The sequence below is a fragment of the Carya illinoinensis genome, chromosome 10, assembly GCF_018687715.1.
Source record: "Carya illinoinensis cultivar Pawnee chromosome 10, C.illinoinensisPawnee_v1, whole genome shotgun sequence".
In the NCBI taxonomy this organism is placed as follows: Eukaryota; Viridiplantae; Streptophyta; class Magnoliopsida; order Fagales; family Juglandaceae; genus Carya; species Carya illinoinensis.
In genome coordinates, this window is record NC_056761.1 from 35,304,308 (window position 1) to 35,322,371 (window position 18,064).

The 18,064-nt window shown below is 34.6% G+C and overlaps 1 long non-coding RNA gene across 1 annotated transcript; it reads left to right on the plus strand.

Moving 5' to 3' along the window:
• The first annotated feature begins 1,736 nt into the window (after positions 1–1,736).
• LOC122278929 lies at positions 1,737–3,689 on the plus strand. Its single transcript, XR_006229387.1, has 2 exons — positions 1,737–2,050; positions 2,190–3,689. It is a non-coding gene; the product is annotated as an uncharacterized LOC122278929 (long non-coding RNA).
• The last annotated feature ends 14,375 nt before the right edge of the window (positions 3,690–18,064 follow it).

Sequence of the window (18,064 nt, forward strand, 5' to 3'; positions counted from 1 at the left end):
TTGTTATATTGATCATGAATCTGGTCAGGAATTCTTTAACATTTCCAAGCAAAGGACGGTATGCATTTTAGGCTAAGGACGATGCTACATCCACCGATAAAAAATAAGGAATGGTTATCTATAAATCATTTGTGTTAGTATTATTTTTTTAAAAAAATACTAAAAAATAAATACACACAAATACTTTAAAAAAAAGTATTGATCGATACCAACTTAATGCTCCCATTTTACCTATCGCCAAATGGTGTTGAAATTGTCGGTGACATTGTTTGTATTGAATAAACATGTACTCATGAAAATTTAGGATATTGGAATATACTCACATGCATGCAGCATGCATTTTGATATTGATGACACTTGATCTCCAGCTTCTCTGGCCTACTGATTTTGAATTTCAAAATGAGAAATGATATTTGCAGTCGTGGTTGTACAAACGGCGTGCAGTCACTTTGAAAAAAATGAATTAATATGGTACCCATATGAAAAAAAAACTAACTTTTTAATCGTGGACCTCACTCTTTTTCAAAGCGATTGCGCGGAGTTTGCAATTTCATGACTGTATGTAGCATTGCTGTTTCAAAATATATAGTTTTTATTCCAAGCTAGGATTCCCTTTTGAGTCATTGGACTTTGTGATTATCATTATTTTGGCTGGTTTCTATCTTATTTCATTTTATTTCATATAATTATTATAATTTTTATAAATTTTTACGTAAAATATAATAAATAATTTAATTTTTTTAAATCTCAAAATAAAATTAATATTACAAAATTATATTATAATAATATTTTATTCAACTTTTAATAAAACATCTAATCTCATTCCATCTTAACTGTGTAACTAAATAAAGTGTAAAAACTTAAGGTTAGGTTTGGAAAGTGAGATGACAATTTTTAATTTTAGATAAAAGTTTAAAATATTATATTTTAATATTATTATTATTTTAAAATTTAAAAAAGTTGAATTATTTATTATATTTTATATAAAAATTTAAAAAATTTGTAATAATAAAATAAAAATTTTAAATCTCAATTTTTTGAAAGTATGTGTAGTATGTCAAGTAATCCCCCTGGCTGGCCTATATATGGTGCACTTCAGGTCTGTAAGTTGTACTTAAGTACGTAACACATGATTTCCTATGCAGCACTTGTCGTCTTCTTGCATTATCTTTTTATACAATTTAATTTCAATTTCAATGTAGGATTCACTTCATGTGTCTTTTCCTCCTTTCTACTTGAGATCACTACAAAACCTAAAGTCTTTTGCAGCAATTTTGTGTGTGTTGGAAATAAATTCGTTACAAAAAACCTTCAATTACAACGATTTTCACATTGCTGCGACCTTTTTACATCAACTTTTAAAATTGGACTTTTGCGGTGATTTATTTACTTTTTACAGTAGAAATATTTTCTGCAATAAAAAACCTTGTATTTGTAGCGATTTTAACCCAAATTGCGACGGGAAAATCGTTGCAAACAAGCGTAAAACTTGTTGCACCGAAAAAAATTCAGAGAAAATATTGGGAGCAGCCACTATTCATCACTGTACACCACACACCCTATAAAAAATATCTATATATCCTATGAAAAATATCCTTACACCTTATAAATACCTATAAGTGTGTGGTGTGCATCATGAACAGTGGCTGCTCCCTAGAATTACTCAAAAATTCATTGGAATTGCATTTTTAGACGCCAACATGTACAAAATTTAAATTCCCCAACCCCCACCCCACCCTCGATTTTCTCCCATACACTCCCAAATCCCGAGTTTACCTTCTTCCCCAACTTCTTCTCCATTTTCTCTCTACCTGCACATTAAGCAAAACCCACTAAAAAAACATAGCAACACAATTTTTCCTCGTACAATACTCACATATCCCAATTCCCCTTTCTTCCTAAATTCGTCTTCTCCATTTTTGTTCTTACTGCAATTGACCATTTCAATTTTCCCTCAGATTTTTGTTCTTCCATATTTTTCCTATTTTTCATTGCTGTGCGACAACATCTCAGCTGGGCGTGAACTCTCGCCGTCGACCACTACTTCTTGGTGAGCCATTCCCTCTCACACTCTCTCTTCTAAAATCTATCGTTTTTGTGATCAAATTGAACCTTATCTCTAATTTTGTGATTGTGCAATTTGAACCCTAACACCCTCTCATTCATCTTCGTTGATTGAATCTGTGTAGTGTCATATCTAATAGTTCTCTTCAAGATGGTAAGTTTTTTCTCAACCCTCCCACTCTCTGATCTCACACAGTCTCTACCCCCTTTGTTTTTATCTTTGCAGCCCACACCTTTTAATCTATTGTTGGTGTTGAATGCTAAATAATTCTATTTTATTTTTAGCAAGATATGTTCGAGCTTGTAGGAGCACCCCTTGTTGAAAATTATTTGGCTGGATTCAATAGTTCTGTATTTGTGTATGGATAGGTATTTTTCAGTTTTCATTTTTTCTTTTTTGTTCAAGGTCTTGCTCGAACTTGAACAGAAATTTTAGGTTGTCATCATACAATAATTCAAGCCACCAATCGAGAGTCTTAAAATAATCATTAAAATGGCCAAAACTTGCTGTTAAAGCTTGAAGAAATCATCCCACGTGTGTGTGTGTGTGAGAGAGAGAGAGAGAGAGATAGTGATGCCATGTATATTTGGAGCAAGAGCGCATGGGTTTCAGTCTCATGACAAGAAAGATCAAACATGCATGTGGGAGAGATCGTGAACTTTATCAAAAGGGGACAATAGACGCCAAATGACACTGTGTTTTCCCCCATATTGCATGAGCTTTCATCCATAGCAATTCAGATTTCTACGTCCTTGCATGTGATCTCTCATATCTCTGTATGCATCATCATTTCGTTATCAAATTTATGGTGTTTGGGACCAGCTATCCACAGGCTGATCACAACAACGACCCAAACTCCTTCCACATAGACCACGTTTATCCCCATTGTCAAACTACATATATATATTATATTTCGAATTTTGCAATTATTTAAGTCCAGTTTATAGGCTTCATAAAATAATTTTAAATTTTACTATTAATTAATATTATTGATCAGAGTTGTTTTCTCTATATTTTAGACAAAATCTTTATCTCCTCTGTTTTGATTATTTGTTAAAACTAACTGCTAAAATTAATTTAAATTCTGTCCCGCATAAGGTAGCCATCGGTTGGCCACCGCCAGCTTGTTACTAGATATGATCAAGACACCACAAGTTGGTTCAATTGTGAGCCACTACTAGGTTGCCTAGATCAAGCAATGAAGAAGCTACTCTTGCAAGAAGAACAGTACCAATGTATCGGTGGCTCAAAAGGCCAACTCCATTGTGGCCAGATTGGGCCACTAGTCCCGTATGAGCCACCACTAGACTCACAAGGCTCTCTTCGTGATGGCTAAATGGACTTTCGTTACATTTCCCTTCTCGGCCAGCTTGGGAAGGCGACGCCAGAGCAGTCAATCTTATCCACTACCCAATGTGGCCCAAGTTGGAAAACAATGACGCAACCACACAAAAGTGGAAGAGGCAAATGAAAAACTCCCTGTATAGTTTTTTGGGAGTATCTGTGTTATAGTATCGTTCAGGAACAGATGCATCACCCAGAATTTGGATGGTATGCGAAGTTTAGTAGCCTTTAACTTGTCGGAAACAAATTGTCCATGGCCACGTGGAACTAAAAGCCAAAAGGTTGTGTTGGTTACTACTAGAATGGTTGGGTTTTGGGTACTTTTGCGACTCACCTTAAAAACATGGTCGGATCGATGCATTTGACCGACGTGATCGATAGTGCATTTTCCAAAAAATTTTGGTGGGTCAATCCCAAATGAGTAGTGCTACATCCCGAGGTAGCCTGAGAACCTATTGAGAAAGGAAAAAAATATTTTATATTTTATATTTTTGATTTTTTTATTTAATTTGTTTATATTCTTAATTTTTTTAAATAAAAAAATTCACAATATTACTAAAAAATACTTATTTAATAACTAAATTAAAAAAAAAAAAAACCATTCGAAACACAAATTGGAACTCAAATTCGTGCCAAAGCATTTTTTATTCTAAATTCCTAGCTAGCAAGACGCTGTACCCCGAGATGCTTTTCATCTCCACTTTTACTGTTCAGGAGGGCTGTCTTTTGGGTTGATTTAAGGCGTAATTTCGGATTTTATTAGCTTTTCATGAATTTTATTAGTTGATTTTCTTTTCAAAAGATATCTTTTTGGCCCAACATCTTTTTTTTTTTTTTTTTTATCTTGACACTTGGATAAAAATATGAATTTTAAAGTAAAATCAAAGAATGGTAGGTTGTAAAATCTGCTTAAAATTATGTTCGAGTTAGTTACACAAAATTAAAAAATTCATCTTATTTTATTTTAATTTATTGTTATAATTTTTTTAAATTTTTATATAAAATATAACAAATAATTTAATTTTTTAAATTTTAATATAAAATTAATATTAAAAAATTATATTATAATAATATTTTATTTATTACTATTTAAAATATCTAATCTTATCTGTATCATTACTTTGGGAGAAACGAAAATATTAATAAAAAATTTAATTAACCAATAAGCTTGACCACTTATTCAACTGAGATATCCTCTAAATTTATAGTTCAAACACTTTTTACTGTTTGAAAGGAGATAGACATAATATACAGATTCCATTATAATAAATGTTACATTAAATGTTGTCCACAGGGAATATTAACTACAGTGCAGTCTATATACTGTAGCTATCTCTTTCCAACTAACTAGAAGGTATTTACTATTTAGGTTAAAAAAAGTTTAAAAATTGCGATCATTATTGGGAAGGTCGGGCACCATTTTATTTTTTTTCAATGTGTATGCGGGTGAGGTTGAAAAGGACAAAGATCCCTTGAGGCTTAAAGTTCAGTTTAGAATAAAAGAGAGATAGAACATGAAGTGAACTCCATGACATTTATCGGATTTTTAATACTGTTCGAGAAATTCATTTGGACAGTTATGAATGTTACGACATTCACTTTTAAGTGTCTATATTTTTTCATTATAGGCCTTAGAGTTTGGTCAAGAACTCTAAAAAATTCAACTCTAGATTAAAAAAAATGATGAGCACTAATTTTAAGGTCCGTTTGGCTATTGAGAATTTTTAGATGAGAATTTTAAATTTTAAGATAAAATATATTATTACTTATTATTATTTTGAAATTTAAAAAAGTAAAAAAAATTGAATTATTTATTATATTTTATATAGAAATTTAAAAAAATTATAATAATGATATGAGATTTTGTATTTAAAATAAAAAATCTTGGTGGTTAAACCGAACCTACTTGCACAAGCCAAACACATATTGTGACAATATTTGAAGTTTGACTCAAGCTTTTAAGTCATCTGAAGTTAAAAGAATTTCATTAACTAAACATCATGTTTCTCTTGAAAGACGTTGTGAAGCATGCCTCGAGATCATGTTCAAACGAGTTCAAGATCTTCTAAAGTTCTTTATCCAACGTTAAAATCCTAGAATGCAAAAAACAGACATGCGAAATGGTTCACACGACATATACCAATAGAAACTATGAAGAATCTTAATCCTATAACTGTAATCTACTTACAATCGGAACCTACCTTGATATGCTTTTAAACCTTGGTGTAGTAGAAATAGACAAATAAATGTGTTTGTGTGCGTGTGCGGGATTTCCCATTGCTCGACACAGTAAGATCATGCACATATCAAATTACATATGTATGTATATATGTGTATTAAAGTGTCGATCAAAGCAGCAGAAACACTCCCTCATATATGCCAGATCAAAGCAAGATGCAGGCTCTGTGTTGCAGAGATCTTGATGTTGGGACACAACTCAAATAATGACACCGAAAACAAGGATCATTTGCACCAACAGTAAACCATTGATAAATAGCAATTTAGCAGTGATTCCCAAGAAGGAGAAAAGACCCAGAGGCAAAAGTCACAGAATTATCATTAGCAGAACATTCCACTCTTTTCTTGCTTTTTCAGCAAGACTATCATCTACTTGTAATTTTTATCACCAACATTTATAATAACACTGATAAGATGGACAAGTAAACTACGGAAATTTCACTTTTGTTGGTTTGATCTCTAGCTGCAAGCAAATCTTTTATGGTAAACAAGCTCAGCATAAACATGAAGATAGCACATATAGAAACCCAATCCGCAGTGTAATACAAACACACAAGCATCAGGGAAGCGTTTTGAACTAAACACTTCGAATATAAACATGAAGATAGCACATATGTCCCTACATGGGTTGTTCAATGCATTTTCCAAGAGTCATAGATCAATCAGAGCTGAGTGTTCATGGAACCATGATGATTCAGCCAGTTACAAAGAATGGCAACATTTTAAATTATACGATTCGTAGCTACATGCATTAATTAGAAGGTCAACAACCCCAGATAAGATCACTCAACTTTGGAACCTATATTTATCTACTTGTATTGTTATTCTTCATAGGTGTTGAAAGAATGAAAAAATGTCTTTTGAAATAGAAAAGAAATTGTCACGGGAAGGTTCAGGCGATTTTGAGTGTGCATTTTGATTCTTCCCATTGCCACAAAAACCCCTTGGGTTGTGCTAGAATTGTCATGAAAAGAAGTTCAGTTTATCTCAGTGTTTTTATTGTATGTTTCAATATCTTAAGAGCCATGTTAAACTTTTAGTTCCCATTGGTTGATCAGAAGTTACGCTGGACATATCTTGGTGCTCTCGCAAAATAGTATACCATTGGTTGAATTTACAGTCTCATTAGAAAACCCATTAATCACCAAAAGACTCACATGTTTGATAAATGCAAAACCCCTAAATGCAACCAATTGCAAGTGATCAGCTGTGCACCACTTTACTCGCATCTAGATCCTCCATCTTCTCTAGCCTAGAGCCAGCCATAAACACGCAATAGTTGCTTAATGACAGTAATTTAGCAGTTTAAATATTTGCAACTAACCCAATTAAAATAAATTCAAAGAAGGGCTTAAAAGTCATAGTCAATTTGGTTCTAGCAAATAGACAAGAAAAATTAGTAAAAGAACTTACGTAGACAAGAAGTGGGGAAATCCTTGGAGGGGAGTGGGAAAGAGAAGCGACTCAAGGGTTGAGAAAATTAGGTTCACACCAGATAAGTAACAAGCAATCGAGAAAATAAACAATCACACGACACAAAGATTTATTTGGTTTGGCAACATGATTATGTCCACAGAGTTGTGGAAGACTTTATTCAGAGAAAAATAGGAGCACTGTGGAGCAATACAATGTCTCTTTCTCACCTTTTCTCTTTCTCACACACAAGGGCTGCTTCTCTCTTTTTTCTCTGTTTTTTCCATTCAACCCACCTCAAGAAGTTAATTAAAAACAAATATAATCACACACACACACACACACACACACACACACACACACACACATTTATATATTCATGCGGAAAAAACCCTAGAAAAATAGATTTTTGGTTATTCACTTGAGTGGAGTGTCAAGCACAGCATGAGTGAACTCTCTGCCCGATGTTCGCTCTAGTGGCCTGTCTAGCGAGATCGAGCAAACTCTTTGCCTAAGTTTCACTTGAGCATCGTGTTGTGCGAGTCTTGAGCAAACTCTTTGACTAAGCTTCATTCAAGAGACTCATTGCGCAACTGTTGAACAAACTTTACATCTAGCGGTTTCTCAACTTACAAACTAAGCTTCACAAACCTAACATTCTCTCACTTGGAGATTGTTTCAACCATAATCATCAAACACTGTCTCTAGTGCACGCCTTTCACACTTTGTAGCTCACAGCTTTGATCTTCAAGCCAAAAAATCAATTGAAGTCGTGCACAACTCCAGTTCCTCACATACAGTTCCCTTAGTCAAAGCATCTGTAGGGCAACTCACAACTCCCACTACACTAAGAATACATGGTCTCGTATCAACCAAGGCATACATTAGATAACCTATAATTGAGGCCCCCTTCTCTGACTTGAGCGATTGATCCCTCCTTCTATTGCCATCATGTTCAATCTTCAGTTGACGTGCCCACCTTTGTGCAATGTCTACTTCCTCCCTGGAAGTCCAGTTAGCTTCTTTGTATCTAACTTCCACTTGCTCGATCTCCCATCTCACAAGATTTTATCGTAGTTTTGTGGTTCATCAATTAGTAGGATATAACTCAAGATAGGTGAATACCATTGCGGAGGTCTAGTAATCCTGGGAGCCCTGCGAGCAACAATTGTAGTTGTAGACGACCCTGGAAACCTAGACGCTCTATCCTCGTCTCTTACACCTTTGCTCTATATCGTGGTTTCAACAACCTTTCCCAGGCTTACATATTCATTAGGAACTGCAAAACTGACTCCATTGTGCTTCCCCATCCTCACATTCACAAGTGCCTTCCCTTTCCAATCCACATGACCAAGCCTGCTTTGCTACAATTATGTATTTTCTTGCACATCACTGGATCTTGATGTCAAATACAAAATATTTGTTCTCTCACCACAAGCCAAGACCATTGTACCTTTTACGACCTTCCACATACCTCCCGAAAGACTACCGAATGATCACCATCATCAAGTTATCCCATAGAGATTAGGTTTTTCTTCAACTTGGGAAGTTCGGAGTGTGTCTGACTTTCTGCAAAGTCCACACATTCCTATTTATGGGTATGATGCGTACATCTCTCACTCCCACTACGTCCAATACTTCTTCATCAGCCATGTGCACCTTACCAAAATACGAGCAACATAGTTCTTCACAATCTCTCGGTGTGAATTGGTATAGAATGAAGCTCCTGAATCTAATACCCAATTGTCTACTGAACTGTGTATTGCAAGAAATAGAGCATCCAGTATTTTTTCAGTTACCACGTTCACAGCGTCAATTTCAATCTCCTTTGGATTCTAGCAGTCTCGATTGATGTGGCCTTTCTTGCCACAGTTCAAGCAAGTGATTTGTTATCTAGATCTTGACTTGCTCTTGCTTTTGTTCTTGGACCCTGATCCATCATGTCCCTTGCACACGACAATTGATTTGTGATAATTATGAAATCATTCAAATTTGGGCAACCAATGTATGTACCTTCTGCCATCTTGAGGTTGAACAACTTTTTCATCAGATACACCTTATTATTTGCCAACGACTTTTCCTACATGCCCAACAAATTTGGGCAACCAACGTATGTACCTTCTGCCATCTTGAGGTTGAACAACTTTTTCATCAGATACATCTTATTATTTGCCAACGACTTTTCCTACATGCCTGACAAAGTCTCCATAAGATCCATTGTGGTCTTTTCGTTACTAACATTATGTGCAACCAATCTCGACCGGATCAATCGAATAACCCCCAAGACCTGTCGATCGAAAATGTTCCAACTAGTATCCTTTATGATGTCTGGCTTCTTTCCCAATATAGGAAGATGGAGCATCTTCTCGGTAGAGATAATTCTCGATTTGCATTCTTCAGCAACCAAAATTCATAACCGTCAAATTTCTCAATCCCAGCCTTCACTTTGTCTCCTACCATTGTTCTCCCTTGGACCCAAACCTTGGGTCTCTGATATCAATTTTTAAGAAAATAAACACTCCAAGTTCACACCAACGATGCTATAGATACGCAACATGCAATCGAGAAAATAAACAATCAAACAATCACATGACATAAAATATTACACGGTTCGACAATATGCCTATGTCCACAAAGCTGCAAAGGATTTTATTAAAAGAAAAATAAGAACACTGTGGAGTAATACAATGCCCCTCTCTCACTTTTTCTCTTTCTCACACACAATGGTTGCCTCTATATTTTCTCTTTGTTTCTGTCGTTCAACACACCTTAAGAAGTCACTTAAAAACATATATAATATCATATATATATAGTCATGCGGTGTAAGCTCTAGAAAAATAGATTTTTGGTTATTCGTTTGAGTGGAGTGCTGAGTGTACCTCAAGCAAACTCTATCTAATGCTCGTTTGAGTGTAATTCTCGATCTACATCCTCAAGTAATCAAAATCCGTGACCGTCAAACTTCTCGATCCCAGCCTTCATTTCGTCTCCTGCATTGTTCTTCCTTGGACCCCAACCTTGGGGCTCTGATATTAATTGTTGATAAAATCAACACTACATGTTCACACCAATGATGCTATAGATAAGTAACAAGTAATCAAGAAAATAAACAATCATACAATCACATGACATAAAATATTACGTGGTTCGACAACGTACCTATGCCCACAGAGTTACAAAATATTTTAGTCAGAGAAAATAAGAACACTATGAAGCAATACAATGTCTCTCTCTCTCTCTCTCTGACCTTTTCTCTATCTCACACACAATGGTTGCCTCTCTATTTTCTCTTTATTTTTGTCATCTAGCACACCTCAAGAATTCACTTAAAAATATATAATATATATAGTCGTGCGGTAGAAGTCCTAGAAAAATAGATTTTTGGTTTAATAGCTTGAGTGGAGTTCACTCTAGCGATCAATCGCAGGACTGTCAAGCCAACTTTTCTTTCTGCTGGTTTCTTAGCTCACAAACTAGGCTCCACAAGCCGAACACCTAGAAGGTAGCAATGTAAGAGACGAGTTCTTGAGGACAATTGTTGACGTAGATGATGATGACAAACACGATTGTGTTGGCGATCACAAATAGGAGTGTAAAAGAAAACTGATGAACTAGTAAATCGAACTGAATTAGACCAAACCTATTGGTTCGGTCTGCTATCGAATTTGGTTCGGTCCGGTACCCTTTTTTTTTTCTTAAAACAGGTCAAAATCAGTCTGATTCTATTTTTCTTTTTCTAAAATCGGATCGGACCAGTTTATATATATATATATATAAATTTTTTATATTGTATATAATTCTTATATATAATACATAATTATATATAAAATATTTTTGTATTATATGATAAATTACTAATTAATATAATATTAAATTTTAAAATCTTATATCACAATAGTTTAGTGTATTAATATTTATACTAATATTATATAGTTTATATTAATAGTTATACTAATATTATATCACTATATATTAAATATAATATATCACTATAGTCTATAATATAATTATAATCTATGTTATAACATACTACAATATATTATCACTATAGCATTATATACTATAATATACTATATTATATATATTAAAACTGAAAAACTGGATCGAATTGGACATGAAATCGGTAAAACCAAAATACCAGTTTAAGAGGATAACTGGTGTATAATTAGTTTTGAAAAATGTAAAACTGGTGCATACTATTTCGATCCTATATTTTGTCTAAAATCGGACCGGACTGAACCAATTTCATCCCTAATCACAAACAAAGGAATCAACTAATGAATCTATTTCATAAAAAGAAGTGTTGTGTATACAAAAAAAAATTCACAAAAGTAAACTCATAAACTAACGTAATTTCGTATGACCCGTTAGATCTATTTAATAATAAAAATAACTTTACAATCTAACGCAGCACATCAAGTCACGTAACTTTTTGAATTTACTTTTATATAATCTTTTTATAACTTGCCTCATTTTCTAGTTTAGAAGTGGGCATGCTACAGATGATGCTAGAAGTAGTTGGTGTATTACACTACTGTCTGCCTAGAGTTCTCTGAATTAAATATTAACTATCAATTAAAGGGTTGTTTGGATAATGAGATGAGATGATATAATTTTAGTTAAAAGTTGAATAAAATATTATTATTTTTAATATTATTATTATTTCAGGATTTGAAAAAGTTGAATTGAAATTTAAAAAAATTGAGTTATTTATAATATTTTGTGTGAAAATTTTAGAAAATTATAACGATAAAATAAAATGAGATACAATAAAATAATTTCTTAATCCAACCAACCCTTAAGCTGATCCAAACAACCCTTATGCTGGTTGTGACACATAAAAAATGAATGCAGAGTGGAAATACTAAAAACTTGAAAGGAAATTAAACAGGACGTTGCTACATCCACACCAAAATCTTCTACTCATCAGTTAGTTTTTTATTTTAACTTTTTCTTCACCATTTTTTAAACTATTTAGATTTTTTTTTTAAAAAAATCACATATTCATTTAAAAACAATTACTTAATTACTAAGTAAAAAAATAATTAAAAAAAATTTCGTAAACAATTTCGGCAAAAATTGTCTTGGGCACTTAGAGGAAAGTTTTGGCCGGACCAAACCCAATTCAATCTGGTCCGATCCGGTCCAATTTTAGGAGGACCAAATTCATTTGGCCCAATCCAGGTCCAGGGGTTTTTCATTTCGGACGGGACAGAATGAAAGATAATATATATATATAATTATATATATTATTTATATAAATAATTGTATAAATTAAATATATAATTTTTATATAATTATTAACTAATACTAATATTTATACTAATACTAGTTGTCTAATATGGTATTAAAAAAAATACTGATAGTCTGATATAGGCTATAGTCATACTTATACTAATATAGTTATACTAAATCACTATAAGTAATACTAATATATAGGCTTATAGCTATACTAATAGTCTACTATTAATACTATTATATAATTATACTAATCATTATAATTAATATTAATATATAGCTATACAATATACTTATATAGTTGTACCAATACTAATACAATTATATAGTTATACTAATCATAATAACTAAATCACTATAAGTCTATAATAATATATATTTAGTATCAATGTATTATAACTACATAGATTATTAGTAATAAGAGTATTACTATTATTTAATATAGTATTACCAATTTATCACTAACATATCATATTTTAGTAATACTACTAGTATATTTATTAGTTAATATAGTTATAGTATTAGTACTAGTATAATAGTGTATTATTAATTTATTAGTTATAGTAACTATTACTATATATTAATAGATTAATAGTATTATATTTATACTAATATATATATATATATATTAATATTATTTTTACGATTATTTTTATTTTTCTTTCAAGTTCTTTTTTAGTATTTTTGGCTTAAAATTAGATAAACTGTTAGCGGACTTTCACTATTGGGCCAAAAAATATGGAATATAAAAATTGGGCCATTGGCCCATTTGGAACAGGGTGGACCGAACAACCAATCTGGTCTAGGATGGAAAAATTCTGGATCAAATAGGTCCAATCTAGTCCATAAAACCTCTTGAGGTCGGACCGGACCAGACTGAACTCTCCCTAGTGGCATTTGTATTTTGCAATTAAACATAGGGTTGTTCACTGATGATTTCGGTGCCAAACCGAGACACCACCGACATCTGCCATGAGTTTATTAAATCGGCCGAAACTGAGGGTTTGGGGGGAGAAAACTGATCATATTGGTCTTGATGTGCGTCGGTGCGATCCTTGGTCTATCATTGGCATCTTCTGTGAAGGATGAGGAACTGAGGAAGAATGAAGAAGAGTCATGCCATCGTCTGCCATGGAAGAAGGAGGAGGTTGTAGAGAGGAAGAAGATGATGCGAGGAAGAAGAAGAGGGGTTGGGGGGGTTATTAACTCATTTTGAAACGGCCCCGTTTGGCTTTTTGTTGGGGATCTCGGTCAAGCCTCCAAACACTAAGGGTTTGATCCTCACCTTGTTGCTTCTCTAGTAACCGATGAGACTCATTTCCTTGGTGTAGATCACGTGTAGCCCAAAAGGGGCTTGTGTGTGATAAAGCTAGGATTCAATGGTTGGAAGTATGGATGGGGTTTGGGCTAAGTGATCACGGTTTGGGTGATGATGGTGCACGGCTAAGTAACCCTTGGTATGCTAGGCGCTACTTGTGTGCTAGGGTTGGATGATGGGCAATCTTGGCTAGGGTTTAGAAATGAGTGAGTGAGGCTAGATTTAAAGAGGGGTTCGACCAAGGCTATTGGGAGTGTATTTGGCTAAGGCAAAGGTGGCTTGTGAGATGCTAAAAGTTAGGAATTGTGAAATTTCTAAAAAGTAGGAATTGAGATCTAGAGATTTATGTGAGCTAGGGTTAGTCGAAAATGAGTGGGATGGCTATGGGTGATGTGTTTTGGTGGGAAGATTGAACTTGAGTGAGCCAATCAAGAAAATTGACCAATCAAATGATGGAGAAAAAAATGGAAGTGAGACTTTTTAGGATCTAGGGTTTCGGCCAAGCCAAGGAGGCTATGGCCGAATGCCTCAAGATTAGATCTAGGGTTTTTTTGTGGTTTTCTTGGCTAGGGTATTTGAGGATGGCGTGTAAGGCTTGATGGGAGACTAGGGTTTTGTGATTTGGGGCAATTGAAGGTGGTGGAAAAGGCAAAGGGATAGGCTGGCCAAAATTTATGTTTGGGAGATGGGATTCTTCAAGAAACTTCAGGGAAATCTTATAAATATGTAAGGAATCACATGAACACAAGAGATCTAGCAAAACACCACACAATCCAAATTCCCAATGGAGGATTCAGCCTCCACACTCCAATCAATCAACAAAAACTCTACAAAAACACAAAAAGAGAAAATGAAAATAATAAAGGAACCAAACAATCTTTGATTCACAAATTGTATAAAGAATTGAAATGAAACCTCAATATATTAAAGGATAAATTGAATCAACACCGATTCACGAAATGTAACAGTGAAGATCCTCTCTTTGGGGATTCACGAATTCCACTCCAAAAGAGCACAAGTGCATGAGCACCGAAAATGAAGAATTCCAAACCCTATGGCTGGCCACTCAATGTTCAATTTGCAAAAAGATCATAATGAAATGTCTAAAGGTCATATTTATAGAGTTTACAAAGTGAAAACTCTCAAAATGTCTCTAGGAAAATTAAAATAAAATAAATGAAATAATAATTAATTAAGTCTTTAAATAAAATAAATAAAAATAATAAAATTGATAATTTAGTCATGGTGGTCGTGACATGCATGGCCCACGATTGGCTATGGTGGTGCATGGCTCACAGTTAGGCTAGTCATGGTCTAGTCTGCAGCTCGCTGCATGGCGTAGCATGGTGCCACGCGTTGATTTGGTGGTGGGTACGACATGGCTTGCTGATGGTGGGCATAGGGTGATGCCGTGCTGCTGCTGTGGTGTCAGTCAAGTGGCTTAGGCAGTAGTTCTGCATGGCCCGAGCTGGTGGCCTGGATGATGAGTATGCATGACCCAAGCTGACAATTTGGGCTATGGGTACAGAAGGCACGAGCTAGAGTCATGCCACTAGTCTCGCCTGCAAGGCACGGGCTGGAGCTGTGCGTTGGATGGCGTATCTGTGGGGGCATGCCACTAGCGTTGCCTGCAAGGCACGTGCTGGTGCCGTGCATTGGATGGCATGCCTGACCCTCGCTAAGTGGTGCTGGGGAACGCATGTATGCGCGTAGGCGCACGCGCAAGCCTACACACATGGTTTGCGTGCGGCTAGTAGCCTTCATGATTGCCCGCTGCGTATCATGGTCTGAGCCAAGGCATGTAAGCAGGTTAGTCATGTGACTGTCCTGACCCTCCATGAGTCATGTTGAAGTATGGTCCCAAGCAAATCTCTTGAGGTTTGTGACACTTTTACAGAAGACGCCGACGTCGTTCTATTATATATATATATATTAACATTTTAGGCCCTAAACAACGCCGTTTCAATTATTTAAGTAAAACGGCGCTATTTTATATCCATATATTTTAAAAATATATAAATAGACTGGATCGGTCGGTTTAGCTATTTCCCAAGAGTTCAAACCAGCCTCGAACCTTCGATATCGGTTTTCCTTCAATTTCTCTCACCCGTCGACTGGTTCTTTATAGTTTTCAGCCGATTCCATATTCCAACGATCAATCTGATCGGTTCACAATTGATTTGGTCGGTTTCTATACACCCTTAATTAAACATCATGTGTTTAGAGTCTTTAGACCCTTGGGTCTGCCCAATTTCTATTTTGTTTTGATATTTTTGACTCGAAATGTATTCGCAAAAAATAGTGTCTCTTTACATATGACTATAAAAATATGAAAAATATAAATATATATTATTTTTTATAATACATTACACAATTATATTTTAAAATAAGAATATTTTAATAAAATTTATTTATAAAATAACATTATTTTATATAAATATTTTCATTTTATTAAATATATTATATGAATGTCATTACTCAAAAAATATTAAAGACAGGTGTGAGGATCAAGAGACTATTAAGGCATCGTCATTATGCAGGGTGTCAGAGTTTAAGTTTTTTATTTTGATACGTCACTGTTTATCAACTTTTCTGTGAGTATCTGACCACAATCCCACGTGCCACGTGGGTACCACGTTATAGCCCACGTACTCTGTCCTTTGTTTCAACGCGGCTAAGCTTAAGCTTTTTCGAGTTGTCATGTGCTCTAATCTCCATTCAACGCTGGCCGAACATTCTTTTGCCGCCCAAATAAGCAGCCACTGATCTCACGCGAATAATCATGAAATGACATTTCTAGAACTTTAATAACTAAAAGCATCGTCACCGACTATCCATATTTAAAAATTATCTCATTTTGTAATTATGAAAGGAAAGATTCAGCCATATCGAATTATTTATAATTAAAATTTTTAACTTTTACTTATAGTAAATAGAGCAAATTTGATATTTATTGTATACCAAGCAAATGTTTTTTTTTTTCTTTAACTCTCTCTCTTTTCTTTGAATATTTTTAGAATAAAACAATTGATGACAGTTTTATTTTTCTCAATTTCTTTTTCTCATTTTCACCTGTCTTCTTCATTTCGTCATTTTGCCTCCCATTTTCACTTCTCTTCTACCCAATGTCATTTTCGCTTTGTGAAAGTGGAGAAGGAGGTTGGTCTGCACCAAGGAAGCCACCACACCACTCGCGTCCCTTCATCTCCTTGTCTCTACTTCATTTCCCCATCGCCCTGATGGTTGGGGGAATGAGAATTGATGGGTACCACTCGAAACCATCTAAGACCGACTTCCCTAGCTCACAAGTACCAAAGTACACAACAGAAGATGTTGTTGAGTCGACAATAATGACAGACATGCCACTATAAAAGCTGAGGATCCCTTTAGTTTGGAAGGTCTTGACGATGGCGTCGAAGGTGTTGGCATAGATTTGGGACGCGCCTTTGGTCTGGAGCTTTGTTTTGATAGTGTCAAGTGGGTGGAGACAGACATAGGTGAAACCTCCGGCAATGCCACCACTAAAAGTGCTGATGAGGGCACGCTCAAAGACAGAGAGGCTCTTGATAAGGGTCTTTTGGAGTTTGGGCAAGATGGGTTTTAAGGAAGTGGAGGCGACAGAGAGGTAGGTAGTGGAATTGGCGTAATTGAGAGGTGATTTGGGTGGTTTTCGTTGGGAGAGGGATTTTGGTTTTGAGATGGGGTTTGCAGGGGTTGTGAGAGTGGTGGTGACGTGGGTGAAGAGGGAAGCGAAATCAAGTGGTGGGTGGGGCTTGGAGGTTTGGGAGGGAAGGCCGAGAGAGGCCGAGAGTTAGGTGTCCATGAGAGAGCCATTTGCTTTGCCCTGTGGCCCCTTGCTTTTTGCTCATGAGCTTTTTAATGTAATGAAAAATGGAGGCGGATAAATGTCGATGGACGATAAAAAACAGTACATTCTGATCTAGAAGATAAAAGGAAACGATACCATTCTCATTCATATTATTTTATTATTATATAATAAAAAAATAACTATTCTAATGTGGAGACTAGTATAAATAAAATAGTCAACATCTAAATTTATCTTATATTCATAAAAAATGTCATTTATATATGCATATTTCAATAACAATATTCTAATTCAAATGATAATTAGTAGAGTATGTTAAGTATTTATATTATATATAATATTATATAACTAATATGTTTGACAGAGGATAAAATAATTTATATTTATTAATTAATAATTAAATAAAAATTAATTCATTATGGGTAAAAATAAAATGGAGATGGTGGGTATTCAAGAAAATAATCGAAATAAATAAAGTTTAGATACGGTTGTAAATAATTAAGATAAAAAAGAAAGCAGCCAAAGATATTTGTTGTTGAGCTGTTGCCTGTGTACAGCGGAGAGCCGCCTATCTGGATGCTTATATAAAACGGTAGCAAAATATAACAATCTTTCACAAAAC